The 15,036-nt window shown below is 41.0% G+C and overlaps 1 protein-coding gene across 1 annotated transcript in view; it reads left to right on the forward strand.

Moving 5' to 3' along the window:
* Positions 1-15,036, forward strand: part of HCN1 (hyperpolarization activated cyclic nucleotide gated potassium channel 1) — a 465,956-nt gene that overhangs the window by 323,688 nt on the left and 127,232 nt on the right. The gene's annotated exons all lie outside the window — the stretch shown is intronic.

Consider the following 15,036-nt stretch of genomic DNA (forward strand, 5'->3'; position numbering starts at 1 on the left):
TTGATGTACAGTACAGACCAAAAGTTTGGACACACCTTCTCATTCAAAGAGTTTTCTTTATTTTCATGACTATGAAAATTGTAGATTCACACTGAAGGCATCAAAACTATGAATTAACACATGTGGAATTATATACCTAACAAACAAGTGTGAAACAACTGAAAATATGTCATATTCTAGGTTCTTCAAAGTAGCCACCTTTTGCTTTAATTACTGCTTTGCACACTCTTGGCATTCTCTAGATGAGCTTCAAGAGGTAGTCCCCTGAAATGGTTTTCACTTCACAGGTGTGCCCTGTCAGGTTTAATAAGTGGGATTTCTTGCCTTATAAATGGGGTTGGGACCATCAGTTGCGTTGACGAGAAGTCAGGTGGATACACAGCTGATAGTCCTACTGAATAGACGGTTAGAATTTGTATTATGGCAAGAAAAAAGCAGCTAAGTAAAGAAAAACGAATGGCCATCATTACTTTAAGAAATGAAGGTCAGTCAGTCAGCCGAAAAATTGGGAAAACTTTGAAAGTAAGGGCTATTTGACCATGAAGGAGAGTGATGGGGTGCTGCTCCAGATGACCTGGCCTCCACAGTCACCGGACCTGAACCCAATCGAGATGGTTTCGGGTGAGCTAGACTGCAGAGTGAAGGCAAAAGGGCCAACAAGTGCTAAGCATCTCTGGGAACTCCTTCAAGACTGTTGGAAGACCATTTCATGGGACTACCTCTTGAAGCTCATCAAGAGAATGCCAAGAGTGTGCAAAGCAGTAATCAAAGCAAAAGGTGGCTACTTTGAAGAACCTAGAATATGACATATTTTCAGTTGTTTCACACTTGTTTGTTATGTATATAATTCCACATGTGTTAATTCATAGTTTTGATGCCTTCATAGTCATGAAAATAAAGAAAAGTCTTTGAATGAGAAGGTGTGTCCAAACTTTTGGTCTGTACTGTAAGTGTTAGATTAACATTTGCTGCAACAGTGTATTTAACATGTTTAATGGTATTTTCCAAGACTTTAATTCTGATGATCTATCCTCAGGATAGGTCATCGGTATCTGATGGGTGGGGGTCCGACACCTGGGACTCCAGGCGATCAGCTGTTTGAGAAGGCACCAGCGCTCCTGTGAGCGCCGCTGCGTTCTCGGAGCTTACCAAGCACAGCTCCATACATTGTATAGCGGCTGTGCTTGGTACGTGTCACTGGCCTAGGGAAAGCTGAGAGAAGGCCGCGGCACTAGTGACAGCACCGCAGCCTTCTTGAACAGCTGATTGTCAGGGGTCCTGGGTGTCGGTCGTCCAGATACACCCTCTTTGAAAAGGAGGGCGTGTCCCCTGAAACGTTGCAAAGCTGAGTGCAATATGTTGCTCCAGTGCTTGTAAATTGTGCTAAATACGAAGCCGAGGGAGTGCACATGGATCTGAATGTGGATGCGGCAGTCTGGATATGAAATGAATTGACATAACCAAATGGACTCAGGTTTCTATTTTCTATATGGAATATGATGTATTGCCTTTTTTTAAATGAATAAAGACTCTATTAAGAAAAATTGAATATCAGTCTGTAGAATACACATTTTGATATATATACTGGTAAGTTAAGTTTTGCTACATCTGAACTGCTTTCAGTCCCATGCTTCTCAAGTTTTCCTTTTACCAGTTTTTCACAGTGTGTGGAACATTAACTATGAAAGACATATGACCAGCTTCTTTTGAGTGAAACAGCTCTTTCTGCCTCTCTCCCAGCAGGAAACCTCAGCACAATTACAAACATGACATGGTGCCTACTAAAATCAATGGGCTGTCTGCATAATCTACAGATGGGTTTTTCAGAGCAAGAGAAACATTTTATTTACTCTCTGCTCTGACTAATTGATAAAAATTCTGAATGAGAGACTCCCCTTATTTACTCAGAAGGCCCTAACTTGGTATCCACACAGAATGCCAGATCTTTTCACTTGTGTTTATGGCTGTGTACGCATTTGCCTTGTAATGCTTGAGGCTTGCTCTGAAGGTCGTGTTGCGCACCATATTTTCCTGAACCAAGAAATAAATCATTTTGTAACGCGTTTTTAGATGTGTTCAAGGGATATGTTGAATGGTATACAGTACAAATCAATACCGTTGGATTGGCAAATAAGTAAATAAGATTGAACAGTCTGTGGTTTGTACTTGAAACAAAAGACATTGATAAATGATAATTACTTTCCTTGTTTCTGTTCTGACTTCCTTAGACTTCCCTACACTTCATGTCCTTGGGCTGCTGCACATATGCCGCGGGAGCACTTTGTTAGACTGTCATTTTAATTGGGTTATTGAGAGTTAATGATGACAAAATTGAAACCATTGATTTATCACTTAACATGTTACTATTGCGTCTGCTGAGCAGCTGATACCATATAAATACCATATAAATTCTCTAGGGAAGAGTATGACGTTCAAAATGTTTTTGCTTTCTTATCATACTTACAGTAGGTGTGTACGTAGGTGCATACGTAGGTACATAGCCCCTAATTTATCAGACTGGGTTTGTGTTTAGTTTGTAAATTGTGACTTTTCTGTCGTTTTACTTCTAAGACAAATTTATCAAATCTGCGACAGGCCAAAGTTATTTTTTGCTCTTGCTAAGTCAGCTTTAGAAATCCAGCTGTTTGTGGGTGTTCCTGTGGAGTAAGTTGGATGGTGGCCTAGTTACTTGGTTTAGATGAAGGTAGTATTATGTTGGTAGTGTGTGTCTGTCGCTGCCCTGCTATACCCAGTCGGCATGGATGCCACATCACTCACTATGCCATCCGGCGGCCAAGATGCGGCCTGCATTTTTCTGCCTGGTCTTCTGGTCTCTGTCCAATTAGGGCACACATGCACTCACATCCGGCCTTTTAAAGGGTCAGTGTGTGTACTTCCAAATATTGTACTTCTCCAGCCAATGGCTAGGGGTCCCTGGGTATTTTAGGCACTTTCCAGTCATATGGTGCCTGAGCTTTTGGTTCCCTGATTACCAAAAAGGTTTGTGGCTTCTGCCATTTTTCTGCGATTTACCTGCATTATTCCTGCTTGTTTTCCTGTCCTCCAGCCTTTTACTACTCCTGCCTATGTGCTCCTGACCTCCTACTTCAGTGCAGTCCAGTCTGTGCTTCAGTTCAGTACCCAGTCTGCCTACCTTGCTGTGCCTCCACCTTTACCCTGCCTGCCCACCGATTCTGTGTTTACCCATGTCTGTGTTATCTGTGTGGTTGCCTTGATCTCAAAACCTGTTCTGAATCATGGTTCCGTTTCAGACTTCTCCTGTGTTATACTTGCGTTATCTCCAGCCTGATTTCCCGGTGCTTGCATCTGAATCTTTGACCCCCATGGATCAACTGCAGACTATGCCAGGACTATCCCAGGAGGTCGCAGTCTGGTTGCTCCCCTGCAGCAAAGTCCACATCCCTGTACAGGGGTTAAAGGGTAAATACCAGGGGAATACCAGAATAATGCCTTTAGGGTTAGCCCAAGGTCAAGCCGCTTAGTTGGCACACTGGGTCCACACTCACTGCCCTGTTACAGGTAGAATATACCCTCTGGGTGACTATGGCCAATCTTGTCTTCCAGAGAAAGCAAATTCTTTGCTGACCCCACATGAACAGTCAGATGAGGTCTTTGGAAGAGATTAACTCCATACATCTCATATTAGTTATATAATAAATGTCTAATCCTTAACAACTTTTACTGTACATAGTAGAGTACATGAGAATCTCTTTCTAACAAAGCTTGAAACCAGTCCTGTTCCTCGCTTGGATCCAGAGCTTTCCCTATTCATTGCTGTGCTCTTCAGGCTGAGACCTCAGAGGTGTGTCCTTTCTCAGTGGGTGTGTCTTTTCTTAGGAGGACTGTCCTTTCTGCTGCAGCTGTCTCCCTGTAAGTATTTCTAACAGTAGATATGGCAGGTGGCAGTTGAAGGATTGAACTAAGCATGTGCGTCCACCTCAGCAATGTTACTGAGGTGCACGGAGAGATATGAAAAAGAACAAACAGCAGATCGTACTATACAAACAGATTTAAAGGGGTTAAAAATCTTTAGAGTGGCTGGACCCATGGTGGTCCCTGCCACTGGATTCCGACTGCATCACTCAACGCCCGCCTCCCACTGCCCGTTACAAAACGTTCAGGTTGGCAGCGATGTATAGTCCTCCATATCACCAGCTGCCCCTCAGTTAGTAAGAGTCACATGATAAAATATTGGCTGCATATAGCCACCTCTAGGCAGAGTTAACTGCGTATGGATTTGTACAACTCCGTGGCAGTGATGACTGCAGGAAAACCCTATGACTTTTAGATGGAAAACATAAAAAGAAGCTTCATGCTGTGCCCCTTCCCACTATTAGCCACCTACCAGCTACATGACCCACTTCTATGTTAGGTATGCCACGGAAGTACATGGGTATAGATGCTCCTAGTTCAAAGCGGACATTACACTCACACTTTGTCATGCACAGCTTCAATATTTCACAGGTTATGAACATTTACCTTTACTTTCACTCAAGCAAAGTAAAGAAATATCTAACAGTAACTGTCAGGCTTTGAAGATGAAAGTATGATTTTGCTATTAGATGCTTTAGGTTTCTTGTGTCCTCATTCTGACATCGCTCTGAAGAGAAGACTCCACGTTCTACTTTCTTGTTATGGTTTGTCAAAATGTCTGTTAGTTCCTGCAAGCAAATTCAGAACACACAGAACAAATGCAAAGCTACTGTATATGCAGCAATGTATATTGTACGTTACCGTGTTTATCTGTGTGTCCTGGTGATTATTACAATCCCAGGAACCCTGGAGAGCTTTCATGGGAATGAGTAGACTCAGTCCTACCATGCCATGTTCTTCACGGACAAGCTGATTGGTAGCCAGAGGCACGACCTGGTCGGGAAAGACTAGCGTGAATATTGCCATAGTGAATTTGTGTAATGAAGTGAATAGACGGCAAGAAAGAGCTCACTTTGACCCTCCATAAAGCACTTCGTATCTCTGTCAAATTATCTCTAAGCACTTAAGGCGATGGTACAAAAATAAGAAAGAAACATGTTCCGTGACCGTCCAGACTCTGTATATGTCTCATTACTTGGAAGAAATATTATACATTGCTTATAACCTTTACTTTTATATTATTTGTGTACACTGATTGCTAGGGGTTATCCAATGAAAAGTATTACTGTCTGATGAATAGAGCATTTCAAATAAGGCATATTTTAATATAAATTCAATACAAATATTTTTATGGTTTTCATGTACGTCCATTACATTTTTCTCTATGGTAGCAAGCCCTGCTTTTTATCCAATGGCTGAAATTCTGGTCCACCATCTCCAGCATTCAGAAGTGGACTGACATGCTCAGTAGCCCTGTTATCTTCCTCCAGTAATAATATAATAGTGAAGCCAGCCAAACACCTTTCATTCATCATCCATACAGTATAGACACAGTATATATGTCTAGATAGAGAGAGAAGGAAATGGGGGAAGGGAAGGGTTTAGGGAGTTATTACACCCCATAGTACTATTTCTTAGTGGAATGATTGAGGCTGTGTGTGAGCAGGGTTGGACTACCACCACCCAAACAAGAGATCAGGGGCAATTGGCTGAAAAAGTGTCCTAAGAGGTGGGCCAGTTTAACTGTGCATGCAGTATGTCAGAGCTGCAGAGAGGTGAGTAATGAAGTGGGGATAAAATTTAAACTGGAGAGCAGTGTTTTGTTTGCACTGATATAATTAAAATAATGGTGTCCATTGCTCTCTCTCTCTCTCTCTCTCTCTCTATATATATATATATATATATATATATATATATATATAGTAAAAAACCACTGGCAGCACCACCCTGAGAAGTATGGAAAAATAGACGGGTGCAATGTCCAAGTACGGTAAAAGGTGCTTACCCACTTATAGAAGACAAAAATCGGACTGCACTCCAAGCGACTCTTCAGAAAATGTGTTTTATTCACCCATTTGGTGGCAAAAGCGACGTTTCGGCTCAAGCATGAGCCTTTCTCAAGCGTGGCTTGAGAAAGGCTCATGCTTGAGCCGAAACGTCGCTTTTGCCACCAAATGGGTGAATAAAACACATTTTCTGAAGAGTCGCTTGGAGTGCAGTCCGATTTTTGTCTTCTATATATATATATATATATATATATATATATTTATATACAGTGGATATAAAAAGTCTACACACCCCTGTTAAAATGTCAGGTTTCTGTGCTGTAAAAAAATGAGACAAAGATAAATAATTTCAGAACTTTTTCCACCTTTATTGTGACCTATAAACTGTACAACTCAATTGAAAAACAAACTGAAATCTTTTAGGTAGAGGGAAATAAAAATATAAAAATAAAATAATGTGGTTGCATAAGTGTGCACACCCTTAAACTAATACTTTGTTGAAGCACCTTTTGATTTTATTACAGCGCTCAGTCTTTTTGGGTATGAGTCTATCAGCATGGCACATTTTGATTTGGCAAGATTTGCCCACTCTTCTTTGCAAAAACACTCCAAATCTGTCAGATTGCGAGGGCATCTCCTGTGCACAGCCCTCTTCAGATCACCCCACAGATTTTCAATCGGATTCAGGTCTGGGCTCTGGCTGGGCCATTCCAAAACTTTAATCTTCTTCTGGTTAAGCGATTCCTTGGTTCATTTGGATGTATGCTTTGGGTCGTTGTCATGCTGAAAGATGAAGTTCCTCTTCATGTTCAGCTTTCTAGCAGAAGCCTGAAGGTTTTGTGCCAATATTGACTGGTATTTGGAACTGTTCATAATTCCCTCTAGCTTAACTAAGGCCACAGTTCCAGCTGAAGAAAAACAGCCCCAAAGCATGATGCTGCCACCACCATGCTTCACTGTGGGTATGGTGTTCTTTTGGTGATGTGCAGTGTTGTTTTTGCGCCAAGCATATCTTTTGGCATTATGGCCAAAAAGTTCAAACTTGGTTTTATCAGACCATAACACCTTTTCCCACATGCTTTTGGGAGACTTCAGATGTGTTTTTGCAAAATGTACCCTGCCTTGGATGTTTTTCTTCGTAAGAAAAGGCTTTTATCTTGCCACTCTACCCCATAACGAAGAATACGGGAGATTGTTGTCACATGTACCACACAGCCAGTACTTGCCAGATATTCTTGCAGCTCCTTAATGTTGCTGAAGGCCTCTTGGTAGCCTCCCAGACCAGTTTTCTTCTCGTCTTTTCATTAATTTTGGAGGGACGTCCAGTTCTTGGTAATGTTACTGTTGTGCCATATATTCTCCACTTGATGATGACTGTCTTCCCTGTGTTCCATGGTATATCTAATGCCTTTGAAATTCTTTTGTACCCTTCTCCTGACTGATACCTTTTAACAATGAGATCCTTCTGATGCTTTGGAAGCTCTCTGTGGGCCATGGCTTTTACTAAGAAAATTTCTGGAAAGACCAACTCGAGCAGCTGAACTTTATTTGGGGTTAATCAGAGGCACTTTAAATGATGGCAGGTGTATGCTGACTCCTATTTAACAGGATTTTGAATGTGATTGCCTAATTCTGAACACAGCTACATCCCCAGTTATAAGAGGGTGTGCACACTTATGCAACCACATTATTTTAGATATTTTTTTTTTCTTTCCTCCACCTAAAAGATTTCAGTTTGTTTTTCAATTGAGTGGTACCGTTTATAGGTCACATTAAAGGTGGAAAAAGGTCTGAAATTATTTATCCTTGTCTCATTTTTTTACAGCACAGAAACCTGACATTTTAACAGGGGTGTGTAGACTTTTTATGTCCACTGTGTATATATATATATATATATATATATATATTATTTTTATATTTTTATTTTTTGTTAAATTTAATACACTTAAATTCTATATATATATATAAATTCTGTATATTGGATTAGGACTTTATAAAAAATAAATAAATAATATTTCATGGGCAGGGTACCACAGGATTTTCTAAAGTTGATTGACAAATAACAAATTAGACCCTAATGATAATATATAATGCTTGAGCAATGGTTATTTGCTCTGGTGGGCCCAGGAACCAACTGTTAGGCCTTATGCATCGTAAGTGTTATGCGTTCTGCAAAACACATATATCGGCCATGTGCTATTGTATTTATCCACATCCCACACTATTGTATAAATGATCTAGTTGCGGGGCTGCAGAACAGACATATGGATATGGACAGCACATGTGTGCTGTCTGCATCTTTTGCTACCCCATAGAAATTAATGGGCCCTAATAAAATGCGGATCGAACGTGGACAAAAAAATCGTGTCCATGAGGCCTTACTTAGAGTGGGACACTCAAAAATCTCTTTATTAGGAGTGATGTATAGAGGCCAAAACTTCTATTAATTAGTACAGGGTTCTATAGGAACTTCAGCTGTAATAGCCTTGGTTTTCTCAGAGAGACCAAGGCTTTTACACAAAACTAACAGCTTCCTGATCTTCACTCAGGAAAGCTGTTCAAGCCCTGGGAGCGCACAATTGACCACAGCATCTGAGGGGTTAAATGCCTGCAATTGGCATTATCACCAATAGCAGACACTAGCCCTGGGTCTCTGCTGTTTCAAGCAACAAAACCCAGTGGCTTTGGCACTCTCTGTGCTCGCGATCGGGCACCATATTTAAAATCATGACTTCTGTGCATGTATGGAGGTGGTTGGGAATGGTATAAAGGTGGAGAATCTTCAATATGAAATCTAAAAATAAAATTTCAACCAAAATCTGCTGCTATAAACTGGAATTTATAAATTGTACAATGTAATAATAATGTAAAAATAATATAAATGTTAGCAAAGATAATAGAAATAACATGTGAACAGGACAAAGCATGTTGAAGAACTTGCTGAATTACAGCACATTGGCCATAAATCTCACTGGTAGTAGAAAAATGCTATATTTTTTTTGTGTTGTTGTTGAAACTCTCACAGTCAGTAAGCTATTACTGCAGGTGTTGCTGAAAATAGCATCTGGAATTTGTACCTTGCCCTCCGAAATGGTACGTGTTCTGTAGGAATTATACACATTGCAGTAATTACATTTAGGTCAGTATGTAATGTTACTCTACCGCAGACGCTCAGTGAGGTATACATAGTGTATACATAGAATTGTCATATGGGAAAGGTCAGTGGAAATAAAATAAAATAAATGGAAATGTACTTACACAAGGAGAGATACTCAGTGTCGGACTGGGGTATCTAGGGCCCACCAGTAAAATTTATTTTGGGGGCCCACCGTACGGATACATTCAAATATAATAAATAATCTAAAAGTTTTTTATATGAACATAGGCTGGTGGAGGTGCTGTACGTTGAATATATGTATGTAGTGCAGTAAGTCTAATGTGTTATATGCCACTTGTGCATGGGGTGGGAGACTAGGGACCCACTTTGCCCAGGGGCCCACCGGGGGATTCCCCTTTACCCCTGTGGGCCAGTCCGAACCTGGAGATATTCATCCCTGGAACATCTCATGCCATATATAACCATTACAGTAGGGATATTTTAGGGATATAGTTAACTTATAAACTTTGTAGATTTTCAAATTCATTCTAATGTTATATTTTTTTGTGCCCTAATTTGTTCCCTGGCACGTTACGTAAATTTTTGGTATTTGAGTTAATAAAGGTATAAAGAGCATCTCTCCATGCATTATACAGATAGCCTGTTCATTTTGCTGGGTACTGTGTAATTACTCATTTTCCCTGGGATGGTGCTGCATAGAACTGGACACACCACAAAGATTACATCTGATTGATGGTGGTCCTCTGTGATGGACATCCTGTAATCAGCATAATTTCAGAGGAATTAACTATATTTTAGCTGTAGGTAATAGATAGTGTTGAGCGAATCAAGCATCCAAAGTGTAATTCGATCTGAAGTTTAGGAAAAATTTGATTTGCAGCAAAACCGAATTTCCTCATGCTTCGTGGAAACGAATAGTTTTTTTCCTAAAATGGCGATTACACATGTTACAAAGTGAATGTAAGAAGCCCGGAAATGCACAATCACCCATAATGCCATGCAGACAACCAATCAACAGCCTTATCCTGTGCGGTTTCAGCCATTTAACTGTGAGCAGAACCTAGGGAGAGACGTGACAAGTACTAGGAACAGTGTTCAAGAAGCCTTTAACTGTGGATAGGGAGAATGCATGGACAGTGTAGGGAGATTGTAGGGAGAGTTTTAAACACTGTAGGATGACCATAGGGAGACTGCAGAGACAGTGTGGGGACAGTGCAGACTCTGTAATCTGAAGCTGAAGGGATCCATAGGAGACCGCCCACTTTGCATCAATCCCTGTGTAGGGCACATAGCTATCTAATTGAACAATGTCCTCCTTGTTTAATAGATAAGCAATTATATTACGCCTTGATTCTCAAATTGGAGTGAATAAGCTGTCTAATACTGCTGTTATTGGGGTTTCCACCTTGTTTAATAGATAAGCAATACTATTACGCCTTGATCCTCAAATTGGCGTGATACACATGTCTCATTGTATTGTTTGTGGTATGTCCACATTGATTAATGGCTAATCAATTCTATTAGGCCCTGATTCACAAATTGGGGTAATACAACTGTCTCATTCTGTTTGTGGGGTTTCCACATTGATATTTAACCAATTCTGTTATCCAAACAGTTACTGTAATTTAGTGTTACAGAGCTGTCTCATTTAACACCCTGTGGGCAGTGCAAATAAATTGATTCTTTGCACAGTGTAGATAATCACATATGTCGGTCATGCAAAAATCTAAGTGTTATCATAGAAAGCAAAAAACAATTAAAACATAACTTTTAATATATATATTATAAAAAGAGCCCAATTAGGGCTATCAATGTATATCCCAACGTAGCACTGCTATAATCAGTGATAAACTAGGCATCAGGGGCAAATAAGGGCTACATAGCGGAAAATCTGACCCCGTCGGAACCCTAGATAGTGGCTCAGCCCAGAGGCACACACTGATGGTGAATGGTGTCCTTGTACCTAAGCCTAATATTCCCCTAGAGGTCCTACCAAAATTGTTAAAGAAATAATACCCTACGCGTTTCCCCAAGTAGATTGATAAAGGTTCATCAGGGGACAAAGAGGGCAATACAACAAAAACAATGGATAATATCTGTTATTAGAGACCTTACAGAGCAATACCTGAGTATAAAAAATGGAGCAATGACCTGATGCAAAAACATACATGTAGTCTCCAAAAATTACCAAGATGTCTGACTCCAATGCCTGAAAAGGTGGTCAAGTGGCTGGATCCGATGGATCAAGATGTCTTCAGGTCTCAAGATGTTTCAAGATGTTTTCTTCAAGATGACCATCCCAAGCTGATTCAAGAAGATCATCCCTCTGTCAACCCATACCATCTTTTTATCCCATCTAAAATGGGACTGGCCTGGTTTGATCATTTACTTAGTGACATCACTTTATAACTAATAGGACCTCCTCAAGTGATTTCACAATTTAAGCCTTAATTTTATCCTAACACTAGGTGGCGCTAAGGCTCCATATAAAAGTTTTGGGAATTATAGCTATTTCCCGTATATTTTCTTATTAATTTGAAGAAGGGATAAACTTTAACTAAGGTTTTAGACAGAACCTTGAAGAGACCTGAAAAAGACAATGAAGTTTATCTTTTGTCAAACATCTAGTCTCTTTCTAAATCTCTAATTCATTCCAAACACACACTACAACACTCGTTGTCATTGTTTAGTAAAAAGACAGGGTTTGTTTATGATCACCTGTGTCCACATTTCTCCATTCAAGATTTTTGATCATCTCTTTATGTTGAGTATCTCTGTCACAATATTCTGATAATTTAGAGAATAATTGTGCTAATTCACCTGAAACTGTAGCGGCCTTAACTTCACTCTCACTTATTTCTTCAGCCTGTTGACAAATTTTATATTTCGCCTTTTCTAATCGTTTTGCAAATTCACGAATTACAAGTATAAATTCAGGCCAAGATTGAAGGATCATTGTATCCTTATTCTTTTTGTGTTTAGCTTGAGCAATGCTACAGATAAACTCAGCAAACCTGGATTCCTTAGCCCAAATATCATCAGGATATATTGTAACTGTCCCTTCCAGAATAGCCTCCAAACTTTTAAATCCTCTTTGATAGTAACATAGTAACATAGTATATAAGGCCGAAAAAAGACATTTGTCCATCCAGTTCGGCCTGTTATCCTGCAAGTTGATCCAGAGGAAGGCAAATAGAAGCCAATTTTCCTCACTTTAGGGGAATAAAAAATTCCTTCCCGACTCCAATCAGGCAATCAGAATATCTCCCTGGATCAACGACCCCTCTCTAGTAGCTATAGCCTGTAATATTATTACGCTTTAGAAACACATCCAGGCCCCTCTTGAATTCCTTTATTGTACTCACCATCACCACCTCCTCAGGCAGAGAGTTCCATAGTCTTACTGCTCTTACCGTAAAGAATCCTTTTCTATGTTTGTGTACAAACCTTCTTTCCTCCAAACGCAGAGGATGTCCCCTCGTCACAGTCACAGTCCTGGGGATAAATAGATGATGGGATAGATCTCTGTACTGACCCCTGATATATTTATACATAGTAATTAGATCTCCCCTCAGTCGTCTTTTTTCTAACGTGAATAACCCTAATTTTGATAATCTTTCAGGGTACTGTAGTTGCCCCATTCCAGTTATTACTTTAGTTGCCCTCCTCTGGACCCTCTCCAGCTCTGCTATGTCTGCCTTGTTCACTGGAGCCCAGAACTGTACACAGTACTCCATGTGTGGTCTGACTAATGATTTGTAAAGTAGTAGGAATATGTTCTCATCACGGGCATCTATGCCCCTTTTGATGCAACCCATTATCTTATTGGCCTTGGCAGCAGCTGCCTGACACTGTTTTTTGCAGCTTAGTTTGCTGTTTATTAAAATTCCTAGATCCTTTTCTATGTCAGTGTTACCAAGTGTTTTACCATTTAGTATGTACGGGTGACTTGCATTATTTCTTCCCATGTGCATAACCTTACATTTGTCAGTGTTAAACCTCATCTGCCACTTATCTGCCCAAGCCTCCAATCTATCCAGGTCCCTCTGTAGTAGTATACTGTCCTCTTCAGTGTTAATTACTTTACACAGTTTAGTGTCATCTGCGAAAATTGATATTTTACTATGCAAGCTTTCTACAAGATCATTAATAAATATATTGAAGAGAATAGGGCCCAATACTGACCCCTGAGGTACCCCACTAGTGACAGTGACCCAATCTGAGTGTGTACCGTTAATAACCACCCTCTGTTTTCTATCATTGAGCCAGTTACTTACCCACTTACAGACGTTTTCTCCCAGTCCGAGCATTCTCATTTTATATACTAACCTTTTATGTGGTACAGTGTCAAATGCTTTGGAGAAGTCCAGATATACGACATCCATTGATTCGCCGCTGTCAAGTCTAGAACTTACCTCCTCATAGAAACTGATTAAATTAGTTTGACATGACCGATCCCTCACAAAGCCACGCTGATATGGCGTTATTTGCTTATTTCCGTTGAGATGCTCTAAGATAGCATCTCTCAGAAAACCTTCAAACTGTTTACCCACAACAGATGTTAAACTTACCGGCCTATAGTTTCCAGGCTCTGTTTTTGGACCCTTTTTGAATATTGGCACCACATTTGCCATGCGCCAATTCTGTGGGACATTCCCTGTCAGTATAGAGTCCGCAAATATCAGAAATAAGGGTCTGGCTATGACATTACTTAATTCCCTTAGGATACGGGGGTGTATGCCATCCGGTCCTGGCGATTTGTCTATTTTGATCTTTTTAACCACCTCCGGACCGCCTAACGCAGGATTGCGTTCCGGAGGTGGCAGCGCTGCGCAGAGTCACGCATATACGCCTCATCTCGCGAGACGCGAGATTTCGCTCAAAGCCGGCCCGCGCATGCGCATCGCGGCCCGGCAAAATTAAAAGAAGTATTTCGTCACCAGCCTGCCAGCAACGATCATTGGCTGGCAGGCTGGCGATTTTCAAAAAATCCAATCCAAAGTCATATAACAGATCATATTAGTAAATATGATCTGTTATATGGCTTGTCTGCTCCTGTGCTGGTCCTTTTCGTCGGTTGGATCCAGCACAGGAGCAGACTGAACTGTGAGTAGCACCAACACTACACCTTAGCCCCAGATCACCCACCTGCACCCCAATTAACCCTTTGATCACCCCTTTGATCGCCCCTGTCATTTACTAGTGAAAGGAAAAAAAGTGATCAGTGTAAACTGTCACTTTTTTTTTTTCACTGGTATTGGCTGTTAGGTTTTAGGGATAGTTTAGGCCCCTTGGTTAGGTAGTTAGCGTCAGTTAGCGCCCACCCCACCGCACCGCAGTCACTTTTATTCGCTGTTTAGCGTATCGCTAATCAGCATTTGTACTTTTATAGTATCTGTAAGTGATCAAAACTGATCACGGTCAGATCTATAATAGTATTAGTGTCACCTTAGCTCGCCCTCCACCCAAAACGCAGTGTTTGCCCGATCAGGCCTGATCGGTCGCCTACACGTGCGTTCACCCACGCCCGCCCCACCGCAGTGACAAAAAATATATATTTTTTGATCACTGCACATTCACTTTACACGCACTGCGGCGATAAAAAAATCAGTTTTGATATTTTTTATCAACCGCAGCAGCCTCCGGTACTTCGCTAGCCTCCCCTTTGTAAGACAGGTTTGCTTTTTTTCTTGGGTAGTCTCAGGGAATACCCCTAAATTTAGTAGTCCAAAATGTCAAACAGGGGGTATTCTTCTGAAGAGGCCTACAGAATTCTGACCCAGTCGGATGAGGAGTGGGAACCCTCATCTGACGAATCTAGCGGGTCAGAATATGAACCTGTGGAAAGCAGTGGCTCTCTGACCCAAAGTTCGGACGAGGAGGTGGAGGTCCCTGGCAGCACCAGGCGTACCCGGCCCCATGTCGCTAGACCACAGGTTATGCAGGATCCGCTTCAAGAGCAGCAGAGTGGGGCTGTCGCTGCCGGATCACGTGGTGAGGCATACACCAGCAGCGCAG

Source organism: Bufo bufo, chromosome 2, assembly GCF_905171765.1.
Source record: "Bufo bufo chromosome 2, aBufBuf1.1, whole genome shotgun sequence".
Lineage (NCBI taxonomy): Eukaryota > Metazoa > Chordata > Amphibia > Anura > Bufonidae > Bufo > Bufo bufo.